This window comes from Protopterus annectens, chromosome 6.part0 (assembly GCF_019279795.1).
Source record: "Protopterus annectens isolate FY-2018-M chromosome 6.part0, PAN1.0, whole genome shotgun sequence".
NCBI classification, from domain to species: Eukaryota; Metazoa; Chordata; order Ceratodontiformes; family Protopteridae; genus Protopterus; species Protopterus annectens.
In genome coordinates, this window is record NC_056737.1 from 59181624 (window position 1) to 59201979 (window position 20356).

Below are 20356 nucleotides of genomic sequence, written 5' to 3' on the forward strand. Positions count from 1 at the left end.
TTGGAAAAATAGAAGTCATTTTATTTATTTATTTATTTATTGGGGGATTTAGTAGCAGGTGATTATCCTGTAGCCAACTTTCAGCAGAGTTAAAGGCATCTTGAGTTAGCTTCTGAAGATGTATTAGGTTGTCAGAAATGCATATTAGAGCATAAATCTGGAGCATTTCTCCCCGGGCCTCCGCTGAAAACAGGCTCTGTGGAACCTAGTCGGACATTCCCGGTCAACAAATGTTAAATAAAAAAAATAAAATAAAATAAAAAATATTAGGGTAGTATCATCAGCGTATTGTAAGAGGGAAGCTTGCTAAGAGGACTTATGTAAATTGTTAGTGAATATATTAAAGAGTAGAGGGCCAAGAATGGAGCTACTGGCAGGAAGGAAGGGAGAAAAAAGTGGGGAGCCATTCAGCAGACTGATACCTATTGGTTGAGTAGTTGTTAAACCACAGTAGTGTGGGTTGTGATAGCCTGAGGGAAGACAGTTGGTAGATTGGTAGAGGAGTTTTTGTTGAAAGACTAGATCAAAAGCTTTAGAGAGATCAAGGAATACAGTGGAAATAAGTTTGCCTTCTTCTCTGGCTTTGTTGACAGTATCTGTGAAAGTTAATAATGCCAGTAGTATTATGGGCATGTCTAAAACAGTGCTGTGTGGAGATCAGGAGCTTTTCCTGAAGAATATTTTGAAGACATTGGTTGTAAATGCACTTCTCCAAAATTTTTGACAAAGGGGATAATATAACAATAGATCTGAAATTGGTTATATCAAATGAAGTTTTTCCTTTATGAAGGGGGATGATGTAGAATTTTTTCCACAGAGAACGTATGGATGAGTTTTAGGATGAAACAGGGGTTATTTGCTGTATAAGGAGAGGGCACGTCAGGATTGTTGGGAGGAAAATCTTTAGTAAGGGCTTTAATGTTTTCTATAAAATGTGTGTTAAATTGTAAAGCTATTTTGGAGTGAGTGTTATTTGGGGCAGGATTAGGACTGGTGGATGTTAATTGAAGACCAGAATTTTTTAGGCTTGGAAGGCTGTGTAAGTAAGGGGTTACTGAAGTAGATTTTCTTGTCTGTGATAATCTGTCTTTTAGTATAGTTATGTAGCTCTTTAAAGTGTTGTAGGTCTTGTGGGCAATCTATAATTTAACCATTCTTTCCAAGCCCTATCTCTTTCATACATTAGGTACCTGTCTTGAGCGGATAACCAAGAAGTACGGTTATTCTTTATTCTTTTTTTCAAGTTGGAGACAGACTGTTGAGGGTTTTCAGGAAAAGGGAGTTAAATTTGTGTACATGTTTATCAAGTGGAATGTTTTTCAGGATAGACCAGTTAAAGGAGCTTAGAATTCTATTAAATGCATTAGGGTTAAAATAAGTGAGGTTATGGGAGGCTCTAAGTGTTGTTTGTCATCAATGCTTGTATAAACAGGGAGGCATCTACTTGTCGAATCACTTATCAAATGAGGATCTTTGGTTAACAAAGTTTATGGATGATTGTAATCTCCAAGTCCCCTTTCTGAAATACATACTGTCCAGTATGAGTTTACACTTGCCAATAGCTGGTGTACTAAAAACGGACTCAAGCTCAATGCCAAAAAATGCAATATTGTAGCATTTGATAAGCAACCCTTAGCTCCTACTTAAAGGAATATGGATTGAAAGCCCACTTACATTTGACCATCATGTTGCAATAGTGGTTAGGAAATCCTTTTACCTTGCACAGCTCATAGCCAAAGGTATTTCATCCAGATCAAAAGAAGTCCTCCTCTCATTGACCTCTGCTTTGAATAGACCCATCAATGAATACAATTTTCTCTTATGGATACCTTACTAAGCATATCAAGAAATTGGAAAGACCCCATAAGTTTGTAACTAAAATGGTAAGTGCCTAAAAGATCTGACCTACAATAAAAGACTGGAAGTGTTATTTCTATACTCAGTTTCATATATGCACTCCTTAGGAGAGACCTGTGTCTTGCTTATAAGGCTATAAGAGATCAAGTAGTCCAATAACTCTTATATGTCAATAAATCAAACAATCATGTGAACACTAGGGCCAGAAATTAAAATCTAACAAATAACCAAGACTAAGAAGAGGGATAGATTTGTCATGCAATCCCTACCCCTTCTTTGTAAGTTAAGCTGTGTGACTCACTGTCTGCTATTTAAAAAAATCTAGACATCTGGATGGGTATTCATAAATTTACCCCAAATTTGACTGGCCTGGATCTTCTTGGAATGAGAGGCAAGGCCTAAGGGAGGGCACTGGTAATGCAGACGTGGTCTCAAGGTTGAGTGACTAGTATCTCCTATGATCATATGACCCTAAGGATGGAGGAAATGATGACCTGAAAGTGGTAACTATGGAATTCCCAGTGTCTCTGTTAACTAGTATTCTGTCAATAGGGCTAAATGTTTTTGCAGTGTGCAGTATTTCATGTATCTCAAAGTATCAAATGAAGGTCCATCCTTATGATCATTAGATCCGAAGATGTGCTTTCTAGGAACAAAATCTTTGACTGGCACTTGCCACTTGTATCTGCAAAATATACAGTTAAAGTCTGTTACCAAAATGCATTGCCTTTGTTACCTGAAGGATGATATGGGGTAGAAGTGAAAGATAGAAACAACTCACTCACAGACAGATATAACAAGGCATTGCACTGTCATACTACTGACTCCATGTCAAAAGCATATCACACAGCAATTTTTTTTTTATATTTGTTAACCAGGAAAGTCTGACTTGGAACAAGCCAGTTTTCAGCAGAGGCCCAGGGAGAAATGCTCCAGACACATGTCTTTGTAACATGGGGGAAACCCACATGAATGCAGTGAGAACATCAGACTCCTCACAGAAGGCACCCCAGCCAAGAATCAAACCAGCGAACCTCTTGCTGTGAGGTGACAATGCTACTGCTGCACCACTGCACCATCCATTTACTCAGATAAAGAATATTCATGGCTATTAGACAAAGAATTGCTTCTTGATGTGTTTATATCTTACTGCAAGAAATCATATATTGTTGCCACTGAATGTGCCTGTTAGTGATATCAATTACTTATACCAATTGTCCTCTTGCTTAGACATCACATGATCATTCTGTATGCATTTTAACTCCAGTAGTGAGTGGCAAAATCCTACTACCCTGTGGAAAAAGAATATGAAACTTGACAGCATGTTAAGCAAACCATATGAATCTTTTGAAGAAAACTTCTGGGAAGATATCTAAGCTGGCATTGTGTTCCCATTACCTAAGTTTAGCAATCTTTGTCCTATCAAAGTTTTTGGCTACTGAAAACAACTGTTTTAAGGTATCATGAGTATTTCAGTATGAGTCCTTTTTATAGGACTGAAAATTCATAACTATTGATGAGTGGTGTCTTTACTGGATGGATGGATGAATGGATGGATGGATGGATGGATGGATGGATGGATGGATGGATGGATGGATGGATGGATGGATGGATGATGATTTGCTCCAAGGACACTACCAATCCAGACTAAGTATTCTGGGAATGCATTTGATCAGAAACTGCATATTGTTTTCACCTTTTACCCCAAACTCCCATGGTCCTTAAAGACCAGTTATAGATCCCCCCCAGCCTAATGTCCATGACTACTTTTCATTGTATTTTGACACTGAGTTAGGAGAACATTAATTTCAGTTGCTTTTTTTCTTCTTGTATATTTATATCAGCTCTAAAAAACAGGGTGCCTAGCTCTCTGCTATGTTTCTTGTTGTTTAAATGACTATTCTTATTAAAATTGAGCTTATGCATTTCAGCAAATACAGAGTGCTGAATGTGTTCAAAACTCATATAATAGAATATTAAATGAAAACTTCACCAAGAAACTGCAAAAAATATATTTTTTTCATCACATCTTGCTCTTCTATGGAATACTAAGGTCTCAGTAGCAGTCTAAAAATTTAGTATTATTTTATAATTTGTTATACTCCAAACATTGACTGATAGGGACTACATACTGATGTGAGTCTGCATTTGAGTCGGCATCTTGTATGACAACAGACTAAATGCAGTACATGATGTAGTTTGCGTCTACCTTGTTTTTATAATCTCAGTGCTATGAATCATTCTCAGGCCTTTTGTAAATTTCTGATGTTCTCATGTAAAGCACATTATTGTAATACTTGCATAAAACTTCATTGCCAGATGCTTTTCTGTTTTGTAACTTTGTAATAACTGTCTGGAGCTTTTCTCCTCAGATCTCCACTGAAAACAGGCCACTGGTTCAGTTGGACTAACCCGGTTAACAAATGACAAATAAATAAATAAATCACTGACTTCTTGCTTTGTCTCTGGAAACATTGTCAGTATTTATTGTTTACTGAAGTTCTCTGATTCATGCCTACTAAAATCTGCTAAAAGCATGTCATGATGCAATGAAATATTATTCAGTTCACATCTGCTACTTGCTAATTTTGTTAGGTATCTAGCACATTGTCATACCATTTCTCACACTGTTATAGGCATCAGAAATAACAGAAGTGCTCATTTATGTGACTAAGAGTTGACATTTTGTAGACCTGATAAACTAAACTAATAAATATTTCTATAGCAACTAACTCTTTAGGAAAGAGATACACCATAGCTATTACATTGGCTTTATAGCATTTACTGACCTTAGCTAGCTGTTCTTAGATTATTCTCAGGATAGGATTGTAAGTATATACTAGACAATTAGTATGCAGACCATTTCAAGCCTAGCCAAAAAAATGTATTAAAAATTTCCTTGTAGCTTCAAGGAGTGCAAGGCAAGATAGACCTGGAGAGAATCTGAAGATGCCCATCCAATACCTTGAGGGTGGCAAAGGTGCTACTCTGACATGTAGTGAAAGCTTGCTCCAGAGATGAAGAATACATTGGGATATAAATCTTTCATGCCAATGTGTCCTATTAATATGATAATGAAGGTTTAGTTTTTAACCAAGTATTAATAATGGGAAGGGATAGGAGATCAAACAGGGCCTATATTACTTACTCAAACTGTTAGAATGTTGAGTACCCTTCCATCGACACCTAAATGTCAAACATCCTCTTCATCGAATGGCCACATCATCGATTTCTTTCCAAGGGAAAGAAATTGGTAGCCCAAATACGAACGACACAATTTAACCAAAACTATGAAGTGGGAGGCTTCACCTCCCCACACCCCCCAATGTGGGGGGGGGGTTGTGACCCCACACACCCACTAACTAAATACACGAACTCTGAGATCACACTACAGTGGGGAAAAGGGCAGATTTCAAACAACGGCCAACTGATTTCTTTCCCTTGGAAAGAAATCGATGATGTGACCATTTGCTGAAGAGGATGTTCGACACTTAGGTGTTGATGGAAGGGTACTCGACATTCTGACAGTTAAGTAAGTAACAGAGACCTGATCAAACAGGGTTGGATCTTTTATGACACAAAACACTAGGCATAGATCTCTATGGAAGAGCCTGTAAGAGGCTGAGTACAGAGAAAGGGCTGCCTGTCTCTTCTGGTAACTAAGATTTTTGAGACCACTGCTCTTTTTAGTTGTGATTCTCTGAGATTTCTCATGTTGTCTGATATATTTAGATAAATATATGCCAAAAGGTTCATTATATTAAATAATGGGTCTGTTAAGATATGAGTAGATGGGAAGTAAGACTTCTATGGATCTAATGGAGATGCCTTTGGACATTAGATGAGCCAGACAAAAGTTTTTCCAAACTACTGTGTAGACATGATGGTAAATGATAAGGAGATACTTATATGGTAAGGGAAACTGTTTTGTTTACCAAAAGGAACTATGTTGCATTTTTTATATTTAATTTGAGACATTGTTGCAAGAATATAAAACTATGGTTAACTAGGAGTAAAAATTACATAAAGTTTTTGGACTTCCCTCTGATACACATGCTTGATTTCTTTTTGATTTTTGAAGCAATATAATATTTGAATAGGAGAAAATATTGTGCGACCTTCATAATTTAGGTTGGATTAAAATGGAAATGGAAAGGTTCATAGGGAAGTACTAGGATAGCTGCTATTGTAGATTATTCTAAGCCTAGCCAATTTTCCCTTAGGGAGAATCAAACTCTGTACTTGATGGCTGAGAGGAAAACATCTTAATCATTATAACAACTTTTGCAACGTTTGAAGATTTTAGTCAGTAACATATGTTAAGAAGGAAATATTACTTTGAGCTAAATTAAACTATACTGCAGAGTGAAGTTTTTCTTTATCTAATTTTTTTGTGTCCCTGATTGGTTGTCCAAAAATCGAATTAATATTCATATAAGATAAGGACATTGGATGTTGTTGTGTATGTCTCTATGAAACTTTCTTGATCAGTTGTGACTGTATGCATAAATTAAGATTTTACTGATTCTTTTTCTGCTTTTTTGCTATACTCAATCACACATGTGTTTTTATTCATTAATGAATAAAATGTACTTATTTCATTTTGATGTCAGAAGTTCTGTCTGCATAGACCCCATTTACAAAAGAAGACTGAGAAAAAAGGTGTAAATACTAAGGATGTGATTATTTTAAACACTCTTACAAATGATAAAGAATGAACAGTTACACAGAGCAAAAAGTATTAAAGACAGCATCATACAGAGTATATGTATTACATGATACTGAATGGATATCAGTAGTACCATTTCAGTTACTTTACAGAGAACAGTTACAATGCATAATATTTCCAATCTTTTTCAAAGAGACATGCAGAGTTGGGTGTGATGAGTTCTGCTTTTCCATACAGCTTATGAAGCAAATGGAAAATCGTGCAGAGAGCACACTAGAAGTCGACCTTCTAAAAAGCAAAAGGACTGCATTCCAGAGGCACAGCACTTAACGTAGGTTTTGGAAATCACATAAAAAGTTTCTTTAATACAGTCACAATTCGAACACACAAAAAACAAGAAGGTAATTTTCCATACAGCTTTAATGCCCAGCTGCAGCCAGTAGTTTCGATACTTGTCTAGCAGCTGTATAAACACATAGTCTCCACTTAAGAGCTCTCTTTTTAGCTGCAGCACGGAAGAGTATATATTATTGCTGTTCAGGACTGTTTGTATAGCTGTACACCACATGTGTCTTAACAACTTCTCCACACAACATGTGTAAAGGACCTACTATATCCACATCAGGATTTTGCAGAAGCAGCCTCTTACAATGCAAGGCCAAAGTTAGGTGCAAGTTGTGATGTGAATGCAATGCCAAAGTTAGCTACAAGCTGAGATATGGTGATCCCACCACTGCCAACCAATATGTGATGTGGATATCCCACCGCTGCCAACCAATATGTGATGTGGATATCCTACCACTGCCAACCAATATGTGATGTGGATATCCCACCACTGACAACCAATATGTGATGACCCTCCACCTCTTGGCCAGTAATCAAGGAGTCTCAATCCTCACCACTGGCACCAAAAGGGGATGTTCACTATGAAGATAATAGGTACACACACAGTATTCCCAGATGCAGCTCTATGCATCAAGTGCAATTTCCTTTAAGATCACACAGAGACCACAGTAAGTCCGGGGCTGGTTTGTCCCTCTTTCTCCAGATCCCCAATAAGACTCCCCACTGGCACAGCTATAAAGTTGAGATTTCAACTGAATGTCCAAGCCAAGGCTTCCAGCATTCTCTCTGTCCAACCAGTGCTTTCTGTCCTTGCCCAAGTAACTGACATGCACACTCTTTTAAGATTTGATTCACACACACACACACACACACACACACACACACACACACGCACGCACACACACACACACACACACACACACACACACACACACGCACGCACACACGCACGCACACACACACACACACACACACACACACTGGAGAGGCTGGCACAGGTTTACTAGTTATGCTCCCTTCTGCCTAGTCTATAAGGAAGTTATGATTGCCACTAGACTCCTACCAGCTACCTTAAGGCTCTTCCAAGGGTACCCTATATACTGAGTGAAATTTATATTAATACAAATAGTAGTTTGACCAAGAGCAAGGCTATTAGGAATGGCCCACACAGTGTCACCAAATAAATATGCAAGTACTCAGTACTCTTAAAACTTAAATGTCTCTACAAAAATCAGCTACAATGAAAGGTTTAAATAGATTTAATAATAAATAATAAAAGAACAAGAAAATACAGTGACATCAGAGTTCAAAACACAGGAAATATTTAAAATAACACTGAAGGACAGGATCAGACAAATAAAGGAAAACAATATCTAAACTAAGCTTCACTATATTCCTGACTGAATCTAAGAGAATCACTATTCCCTAATAACCTACTTAATTGAGCAAGGCAGATAATGTGGTGAATGGTTCTTCTTCTTGTCAGCCCTGAGACAAACTACAGAATGGTCTGTCTCACTAAAAGTCTTCTCAAAATAATATCTAAAATATTACTTCTGAAACAGCTTGCAGAATGACATAACTTCTGGTCTTCTGACTTCTAGTCCCAATGCAAACCCCATTGCTGGAAGCTGGCAGGACTTAGCACCTTCCTGAAAAATACACACACAAGGGCTTTTTCTCAGATCTGTGGAAGGTGCTGGAAGTCATAAACAATTGCATTCCTCCACACTTTAAGATTAGTAATAAAGCTTCCTAGTATCGACTTTGTGTCTCTGGCTGTCTTGAAAGCTGTGAAATAGCATCTTTATGGCCTAGCCTATAAAGTGATTTAATTTCAGATATTTTTCTAATGTTTGCTGGTTAACCCTCCAGTTTCCTATGTTAAAACATATGCATGTACATTTCTGTTCTCATCAGTAGGGCACACTGTGAATACATTTCAAACACAAGCACTTTACAAATACCTTTTCAACACAAACTTTTGCACAAATCAGTTTGATATACACATGACATACAGTTCTAATACATTTTTAACACCAGCATCTTGTATAAATCAGTTTGATATTCACAAATGATACACAAATGATTAACAGATTATTTGCACAATTCCAGCTAGCTGTGATGGCAGTACCTCCTTTCATCACAGAAGCCATTGGACCTTTTTTACATATTTCAGTGCACAGATCATGCTCCTCATCACTGATGAATGAGTACAAATTAATGAACCCACTACCTTTCCTGGAAGCATTCCTATGATTCTGCAGTTATCTGATGAGAACAACGTGTTTGTATGCATGTTTGGGATTTGGCAACCTAACATCAGAAAAAAATGCCATCTTTATCCACTCCATTGGTGTACTTTTTATTGCATTAGTTGTTGTGTACAATATCTATAACAATACACAATTCACACTATTATGAACAATTTACAGTATTATGAAGGCTAATGGTGGTGCTGCGGTAGCGTTGTCGCCTCCCAGTAAGACACTGTCCGGTTCGATTCTCAGCTACAGCGTCTTCTGCGTGGAGACATGTGTGAATGAACGTACCTTCGTTGAAGGTTGTGCATCAGGGCTGGTAACTCGGCACATAAAAATCAACTACCAAACATTAGTAGACTGGAGTTCCACTGTGGCGACCCCTAACCGGGAAAAGCCGAAAGACACAAACAAATGAAGGTTTAATGCCTAATATAATAGGAAGGCTGTGATATTTTACACACATATGTCTACATTTTCCAATGCATATTCTTGTCTGTTGCAACAGTTTTCCTTTGCAATTATACTGAATAATGACTCTAATGTCCTCTGTCATGAGGCAGGGTATATTATTCATCTGCACCACAGATTGTGTAAACCTCTGTATTTAAACATTCATTTGTTTTTATATTGTGTTTATAAAATACTTTATTCCTTACTTTTTATTTTATTATTTGGTCTCTGCTACATTTGTGCTTCTGTTTACCGGTTTTGAGTTTTTGCATCCTTAGTTCTCCTCTGAAAAAAGGGCTTTTGACTCAATGGATTCTGTGTTGCCTATCACGTTTTACATAAACAAATAAATGTAACCCTAAAGGCTTGTACAACAATCCTTTTCACAAAGGTGCATAGAGTTGCTATTGCAATGCTTCAGACCATTTCTTGCAAAGTGATTGGAATGTTTGTCTTGTTTGTGTTTGCAGTGAACAGAATCATAATTGAGCTATCTGAAACTCTGGAATTTTCTCAGCCATTTAAATGATACTGAAGCTTTCTTTTGTTGTCACATATTACAGGCACAGAATCATGCTGTCAATACATGGACCCATGTGATTGGGAACTGATTTAATGTGACAGGTTAGGTGAGCCAGTGTAATTAAAAATTGAGGAAAAGTCCATGTCTGCTAAAGGTATGAATGTTGCAGGACTGTGGATTTCTTTTGCTTGCTCTCTGCCTGGTAAAGGAGTGAATATTAGATTATCACAGCTTTCTTTTATTTCCATTGAATTTCTGTTCACCTTAGGGCAGAACCGTATGTAGTTACTAATCTGCTGACTTATGGTCTACACACTAGTACAGAATAACTGACTTTAACAATGCCTGACATAGTCCCATATAGACAGTCAGAGCCTCTAAGACAGCCACATAAACTTTTACCTGTTGCTCACTAAAGACAACAAAGGCAATAGGACCCCCCATCCACCCTTTATCTAATGAGAATGTCTGGTGATCTGGCAGCAGAAGATAGTATGCAAGCATTAATGGCATGGTTATGAACTTTTCATCAGGGCACAACTTCTGGTAGAATCCTTTTCTCCAGCTACAAACCTTCCCATTACGATTACACAATGTGAACGGCAAAGGCATGGCAACATACTTGGGTTTATAGTGCAGAACCACATGTGGCCTTTATGGTGAAACATGAACTGCCTTGGTTAAAAAAATACTGTAGCTTCAGCAGAGATGTTTATTTAGCTACTTACAGTGTTGCTGTAACTTTGGTCACAGATCATTAATGGTTACTACTTACACACATGAGTAACTTAGGTTCACACATATATTCATTAAAAAGGTCATAAAATTACCAAAGAGTTGGAGCTGCATAATTCATGTACTGTACAGAATTATTATACAAAACAAAAAACAAAAAAAACAAAGAAAGAAAGAAAGAAATTGTGTACAGTGTGACATAATGAAAAATTTGGCTACGTAATATGTTTATTGCAATTTGTGTGCATTTTGGTCCATAATAACAGAGTGTACAGTAAGTCATGGAGGTGGTGTGTGTGTGTGTGTGTGTGTGTGTGTGTGTGTGTGTGTGTGTGTGTGTGTGTGTGTGTGTGTGTATTACAGGGAAAAGTTATTAATACTTTCCTTTACCTCTTGTGGACACAATGAGTTCAGAAGTATTATGTTATAGGGAGAGCTATTTACCATGTATAGGAGATTAAAGAGGAGAATATGGCAAGTAAAATGGTTTAATTTTTTTTCCAAATGAAGTGATCCTTCATACCAACAGCATTAAGCCCACATCTGACTTTTCAGTAGGTATAAGATTTTCTGACTTATACCTTAAACAAAAAATCGAAAAGAAAAATACATCAGTAGAAATTCAAGTCATCTGGCTTTTAAAACAACACATATAGGGATTAGTGTAGTAGTCAAAATCAATTTTTTTCTTATATTACAAATCCCCCTGCAAAGCTAGAAGACATTCTGATACACTTTTATTTATCTGTTTCTGCTACCTGCTTAATTATTTTGCCACTCCACTCATTTTCTGGAGTGTAGACTTCTTTTGATGGTCATAATGCAGTCAGTTTTATCTATCTATCTATCTATCTATCTATCTATCTATCTATCTATCTATCTATCTATCTATCTATCTAATCTAAGATTATTAATATATTTTTGGCATGCACACTAGTGCAGTTGGGAGATAATAGTGCTTCTAACCAAGTGGCATTGGCCTGAATACTAGTAGAATTGCAAAGGAAACATTGATTATCTAATAAAAGTACCCCCATTTATTCACATATTTTTGGGGTAAATGCTGGGGGAATTACTCGGGTTTCATAATCTATTACATCTATATACTGCTGTTTCAGTGCAAGTACTTCAGCTGACTCCCTGTGACATTTATTACAAGTGCACTGAAAGGACCAGTATATTGTATTTCAGTGCCTGAATTAGGACACTAAAGTCCTCCTCGCAACATTTCCTCTGATTAGTTATGACTCTTCCAGGAACTGTTTGCTGTTGACACTGGTGTAGTTCTGTTCTTAACTCTTAATTTCTTTGTGCAGTAATCAGGATTAAAGCCAAAAATAACAGGGAACAAGAAGTTGAAATTAGTGACAATTTCTACACATAATAAAACATTGTTCCCAGGTAACCCTTAAGAAAGAACTCTGCATCCAATGCGCCTACCTGGTTAACAAATGGGTATTATTATTATTATTATTATCATTAATTACTCTAATTCATTTAGAAAGTTAACAGAACAACAGGTTTTTGCATCGGCATGCATTTTCTGAAAAATAATAAGTATGACACTCTAGTCTGGCATTACTGACTGACTGTAACCATCAATAATTTATCAGAAAATCAAAAATTTTATGAGGGACAGGACAAAATATGAGGCGATATCAGGGATGTTCTACAAAAATCAGGGACTGTTGAGAGCTGTAATGCTGTTTTGTCTTTTATTTGTTCTCTCTCTCCAATATGGCTGCAGAAGTCTCTGAATAAGCTGTTACAGTGATCAGAACTTGGAGCTGCAATGTCCTGTCCATAATAAAGAATTCAAGGGGAACTCAAACAAAACTTCCTGCACCTTCTGTTTTTAACACTGTTCTTGCTTGAGTTTTTGATAGGAGTTTACCAAGATTTACACACAAACTGCTTGTGCCATGGCTGCAGACATTTCCTGTAACACAGGAACCCAGAGCAGAGAATGTGATTTCTGGGATGTCTGTTCATCATGTGACATCTGAGCATGCTTACTGATACATCCTCATGTTCCACTGTGAGCCCTGTCATCCCATTCCTGATACTGGTTAGGGGACCTCACAGCACTTAGTTTGTTACTGCTGAAGAGACTGAGAGGGACTTAATTACTACTAGCACCCTAGTAGAGGGGACTTGCAGCTGATGATAGCATAGAATATCCTGTAAGGACTATAATTAAATACATAACTAACTGATCTAGTCTTAAATCCTGCCTTACTTTTAGCACCCCCAGTTCTCTTTCCCTCTGCTTTTTGGCCTTAGAGGCTTGAAATTGTAGAGGACTAATTGGTCATACTGACAAATGATAAAAATAAGTAACATCATATTTGTTACTGAACCATCTCATCCTATCTCTAATCAAAACTACAAAGGAAACAAATATAACATTGCACATGTTTATTTCTGCTTACCAGATTTGACTTGTTTTTCTGATTTGACTTTCTGCCAAACCCAATGAACTTGCGCTACATGTAACAAGAAATGGCAGAGCACCTTGCATGCTGCAGTTGCATTTAAATTTATATAGCCCACATTTGTCCCTTTCCTAGCTGTTTTTCTAGACTTACTGTGGTTTCTACCTGATTTTTGTATTATTACAAAAGTTGCTGCAAGTTTTGCTACTGGGTTCAGTGCTGCCCTGGATTGCATGCTGCTGTTACCATTGTTCATAACAGCACTGCTTGTTGCTTTCTGTTGGTTTTATTTGTTGTTGCTCTGCAGAACTACAATGCGTAGCACTGTGCATGACCACATTAGCTTATGTTACATAGTAGTGAGTGAGCACCTGTGATTCTCTCACTAATTATTTATTTATCAATTGATTGACTGATTGACATTTGCTTACTGAGAAAGTCCGACTGGGCAGAAAACCCATTTTCAGTGGAGGCCCTGGGAGAAAAGCTCCACAAATACAAAGAATACATAATTAGGTACATACAATCAATTTACAATGAATTATACAAATGCACACATTTAAAGAAATACACTCAGTTTCTGGTAAAAACAGCTTCCAATCATATAGTAATATGTGAGGTTAAAATGCTGTTAGTGATAAGAATAGTAAATAGAAATAAAGTAAACAAAGGAGAGCAATGGTGGAGTAATTGTGGTAGGTTGGCATGATGGTTATGGTTAACCTAACAGACACAAGGTGCAGGGTTTGATTCTCACATGGGGTAAATGGCAATGCTTAAAATAACCCACAAGAGCTTTTAGCGTAGTATTAATCTGTGAGTCTATAGGGAGTGCAACAGGAAATAGGAGAAACTGGATAGTTAGCCTGGTGCATAGCAAGAGCAGACACAACAGTTAATATTTATTATTTATTTATTTTATTTTATTTTACATTTGTTAACAGGGAAATTCCGACTGGACCAGGTCCATTTTCAGCGGAGGCCCGGGGAGAAAAGCTCCAACATCAAGTTATACAAATACAGTACATCCAGGATAATACACAAAACAGGTTACATCATGTATGCTGAGCATAGTAATATAACAAGAATTAATAAAAACACTCCAGGTAAAAGATATAGAACATGGGTAAAAAGACAATGTCAGTCATACTTTGGTTAGAAAAGAAAATATATCAAGTAAGATTCTACAGTTAAAAGTACCCTTTCAGATGACCAAGCCTACAGGGGATCAGAGCTCCAGCATGTGATCAGAGAGGAAAATAAGGAAATAATAAATAATAAGGAAGTCCTTGGCATTATCCAAGACCTGCTTTTTTCTGTGTGCCAACAGTGCAGCCAACTGCAGAACAAGAGCTCACAATCTGCATCAGGAAATAAATAAAACTAAATGGAGATACAGGTTCATCACCAAGCATCTTCCCTTTATTTGGAATATACTCCCTTTGCATATCAAACATTGCTACTCCCTTTCAACTTTCAGACATAGCTTAGACAAATGGATGGTTATGCTAAAATACACCCTGGGACTTACAAATCTTGCCATACTAGAACAGTTCATTGGAGCCAGAGGGTAGCTATTGGCAATGTACTCGTGGCCCGTGGTCTAGTAGTTTTTTATTTCTTATAATTCCTATCATTTCTATAACAAGCTGGTTATGTCAAGCAATTCTCCTCAAAAATGGTGTACCTTCAAGAACCATAGCCCCTCTGATGAATAAATAGCTTTAAAACTGCTAGATACTTCACTACTACACATTGTGTGTGTGTGTGTGTGTGTGTGTGTGTGTGTGCGAGCAAGTGCGTGCATGCATGCATGCATCCATGCCTTTGTGTATGTGTATGTGAGACAGTGAAGTATACAGCAGATATTTAAAACTGACTTTCTCCCAATTTGCAGAGATAATTCTTTTTCAAGATGAAAAAGATATTTAATTTTCAGCAGGTGGCTCAAACCACATTTCTGTGTGGGTACATAAGGAATAAAGTCATACATAATACGTGAATGCAGAAAAGTATGGGCAGGAAAACTCAATTAAATGCCAAAAAAATAAAAGAAGAGACAGGGACTAAAGAGATGGTCAAGTATCCTTATATCTATTGCTGAATTAACCCATATCATGATTTCCTGATGACTGCATGTGAAAAGCACAAAAAAGGCAGAAGAGCTTCACAGCCACAGAGAACTTCCAGGAAAATATGGAAGCTGGATGGCGTTCACACAAAAAGATCCCTTATTGCACATATATGCACTTCAGCACAGCAGTGGTATTTGCAGCTGACAGTCAACCTGCTTACCATAACCTTTAGGGTGAAAAAACAGCCAAAGGAAATACTGAAAGGATTTTTTCATTTTTCTATGAGGTACATCATCCACAGAAATTATAACATTAAATGTGGTTGATGATACATGGGACACAAATTCTGTAAGGTTTATACACTGAATATCTTATTTTGGCCAGGATTATTTTATGGGTAGGTACATTTTGGCTATGCAACCTATACCCTTAAAGCATCTATATTCCTTGCTGTTCATTCGTATCACAGTTTTCCCATTGCTGCGTTATTGCTATTATTTGTTATTAATCTGAACATATTTTATTGTCATGTGTGCTTTTCGTCAGCAGCTTGAGAATGAATCTGTTATCTTATATTAATGCTTTCCATGAGTTCATACAGCCTGTTGTTAATTTTCTAAAACTTTATTCATATGGTGGCATTTATCCTATGTAACTAATGATGCCCTGTGAATAAAACAGCCTGCAGAATACAAATATTATGATTTTAGCACCACTGATCATGTTTTATTCTATCCTGAGTCTCAACACCTGTGCTTGGCAGGTATATTAAGTAACACCTGTGCTGTGGGATTAGAGAAAAATAATGCAACTGAAGTCCAACATTATACGGACATATTTGGAAACTGTACATATAAGACATAAAAAGCAGTAAATGTGCAAAAAGGATATGAAGAATTAACTTCCCCACAAGCACACACACGTGCATTTAGATATTACTGTATAAACACACACACAAACACACACCAGTTCCCACATATACATCTGCACACATATATTAACAAATACTTGTTTCACTCTTACATTTAGCAAATGCACATAAAACAGTAGAAACTCCAAGTTCTGTGTAATGGAAGGTGTTTGCCTTTTCTGAAAACTAAATAGAAACAATTGAGGCTATTTTTGATGGTGAGCCCCTACTATGTTTTTAAACATTGTTTGCACCATTTCTGCAGTAAATATCATTTTCCTTTTTGTCTTCTTTCATTGTTATATTTAGTCTTTTTCTTCACTGCAGCATTCAAACTGTATCCTGACCCAGTGACTCAGGTAGTATTAGAAAAAGTTGAGCATTATTTGGTGTGTGGTACAATGTGCAAATGGCTAACCAGCAGAAACTGGTAGGTGGCAGTTTGCACTCAAAGCAGCAGAATGTATTGTCCTTGTGATTTAAGAAACAAAACACTAGAGTTTGGTGCAATGAGCTGTAAATTAACATGCTTCTCCCAACTGTTTTGAAACTGATTCCCATAACCTTAATATGCTTACTGTGTGACCCTCAGGCAGTCACTTGTCAAGCTCATGGCACTGAGGTCTCACTGAGAATGGAATTATGTCCTAGCGGGCCCCAATGTAGTAAAAAAGAATAAATCATCTGTGAAACTTTAGTTTCTGTTCACTCTAAGTAATCACGTTTACTTCACAGTTGAGAGGAAATCTCTAGCCAAGATGGGGGTAGGAAGGAACATTATACAAAATGTTCATTTATTATGAGTTATCCCGGAAGCAGCTTCTACCCACATCTAGGGGTATCTGCAGACAAGACATGCTATATTTATGACATGGAAGTGAATACTTTTTGTATAAGTACTGATGTACATTTGCCTTCTCACTGTTACAATTTTGTTGCTCTTCACTCACAGTTATCTTGTTTTCCTATGTAATTGTATAGCTGTGAGAATCTTTGAATCCTAAATCGAGGGGGGCAGTCAGACAGTGCAAATGATTTTAATTCCTTTTCTCTCTTTAATCACAACATGATTCCATATTTTTGTTAGTTGTGGTTTTTAAATGTCTCAAAGTAAAAAAAAAAAAAACAACTACTAAGGGCAGCTTCCTTCTATTGTCTGTGGAAGTCCTTCAGGAACCATAACCCCACTCCACCCCTGTTACTGCACGCACCTTATCTATTTTCAGACTGTTAGTAAACACTAATGTGGTCATTGCTTGTTTCATGGTAACCTTGCTGTGTCTTTGTGTGAACTCACTTTGAAAAAGCCATTCTATCCTGATAATTCATTGTGTTTTGCAACAAGACAAGAACAGCAAAGCAGAACACACACACACACACACACACACACACACACACACACACACACACACACACACACACACACACACACACACGCGCAGACAAACTTTTGAAGACTAACAGTTCTTTGAAACATCCTTCCTTAGAACAGCATGCTGGTAAAGACACTTGTTTGCAGAGTAGGACTGAATTTTGCTGCCCTGTTTTACATCCAGTGTGACCTTAAACAAAGTATTTGACATTGCAGAGGTCCTGGGTCACTTCATTTAACGGATGCTATTTATCCGTTTGTCAGAACTGCTACTGTGGTAGATTTAGGCTCAGTTATAACTGGCTTTGTCAGGCTAATGACTTTGAAGGGCTACTTCAAAGGCACAAAGGTCACAAGCCTTTTAATGCAAAAGGTAATGAACTGGAATCAGTTAAATGTGATCACAGACATCCAGATGGTGTTTTTTAAGATAAATAATTTTAAAATGCCACCAGTCTTTAATAAAAAAGTGGTAGAATGTTACAGTGTCCACAAAATACAACCACATGACATTCTGCAAAGGCTTTAGCTACAGTTCTGTCATAAAATGTTCATATCACGTCTTCAGGGGTAAAGACTACAAACCCGTCTTCTATTTCCATATCTTTTTCAAGTTCTCTCAACAGCTCATGAGAGCTCATTGCCATGTAAAACATTGAGATGACAACCTTTATAATGTCTATGTTAGACGTACAGAAGGTATAATCTTATTTAGTCTTTGCTGATTGAATAATTCTTATTTGGTGCAACCTGCCTTTTCCAAGAGACAATAAAGGAATTGTAGTGAATTGCTTGGTCACACAGTACATAAAAGTAGCCTCTTTCAACCAATTAAAGTTCTGCAGGATATGAGACAATCACAGCTCAGTTCCATGTGGCATTCTAGCCAATTATTAATTTATAACACCCATATCAAAGAACATAATGTGCCTGGCAGCTCACTGCACATAGATGCTACTGAAGTTTATCCTGTAATCCTGGGTTTGATACCCTTATTCTCCATTCGGAAGCTGTGATTCTAAGTTAACTGCTCATAAAGGGGTAAGGCCTCTGCCTGTGCCACTAGTAACCTAGCTTTGGGAATGCACCTGGACATGCTGGAAAATTGACTGGAGGGAATAGAATGAAGTAGCTTGCAGTCAGTTCTTCTATCCTGGGGTGGAGGGTGTACACAATATTATGGCTTGTGAGAGTGATTTATGGTGGAGCCCAGATGCCTCAAAGATAATCAACTGTAGCAAGAGGCATAGTGAGAAGATCTGATGACCTGAAAGTGATGTGTGTAAATGAACATGCTTGTCAAGATGTTAAGAGGCATGCCTGGTGAAGTGATAGATCAGGGATCATCCACAAAGTCACGACTATGGAACTCACTGATATGGAAAAGTTCACAATATAAAAAGTAAGAAAACAAAGGGGAGAAAGTAGAAAAGATGATTAGTAATGGAGGAGTTAAAGAAATAGAAACTGAAGTTATGGATTACCTGCAAAGTGAAGGATTTTGTATAGAAAATCCTATACAAGTAATGTCACAACATGACAAAAGAATGAGTCTCCAAATTAAGGAGAAAAAGATGGAGTGGGAAACATCTGAAGATGATGCTCTGGAATCTTCAGTTGGAAACCAGTACAAATGTTCAGGTGAAGTTGCACAGCATAGGAAGAAGCAGGAAACAGTGGCAACTCTGATGCAGGCAATGTTGTAGAGTGATGGGCCAATGAATACTGATATGAAGGAGTAACAGATGACATAGGATGCATCTGAAGAGAATTTGTCACAGGAAGATGTTCCGAAACTTTCTGTAGAATGGCTGCAGGAAATGAAAAGCAAAGAATGTGATCTCTGTCTAGAAAAAATGATCCAAGGGAAGAGCTGCTTGATTTAATAGAGATGGATAGCTATATTAAGATTAAAAAAAGAAATATATTACAGAAAGTAAATAAGACCCAAAATGTTAGAAGGGTAGTAAAACAAATGAACACAGTAATCAGGACTAAGAGGAATTCATGTCATATAAACAGTATATATTATAGTGCAGCAATATTAATAACAGATGTAGTCTTACTACAAAAACATAGGGTAATAAGGGAAGGGAATAAATACTATGCCACAATGGAAGTCCTGAATAGAGAAAATTATAAAGCAATCAAGTCAAGAGTCATCACTGTTAAAAGAATATAGAAGAGGGAGCAGATCAACAAAAATACATAGAAAACTAGACAAAGTAAAAGCAATGCACAGTATCAAAACAGACCGGGATCCATCATGCACTATTATGAATAATAAAGCAAAGATATTGGCACAAGCACAAAAACATAGAATATATGCTGATAAATATAAATAAAAAATGCAAAAAAAGCAATTCACTGATGACCCAAAAAAGTTTTATAGAGAACTAGAAAACAAAGTAAAATGAACAGAAACCAAACCACGAAAGAAAAAAAATAGACACATTTTTAGGCACGTTTAAGAAGACCTTGCAGTATATAACAAAGATGCTGAATAGATAGAAAAATTAAAAGAAACAGTAAGGAGTAGATGATGTGGAATGGGAAGAAGTAACAGCCAGAGAAACTGAAACAAAATTAAGAAAAGCTCCTAAATGGAATACCCCAAGCCCAGATGCAGTACTTAACTTCTGGCTAAAAGTATTAACATCTTTACACAAAGATTTAGTCTTGAGTAAGAATTTTTATATGTACATCCCGAACAGACATGAA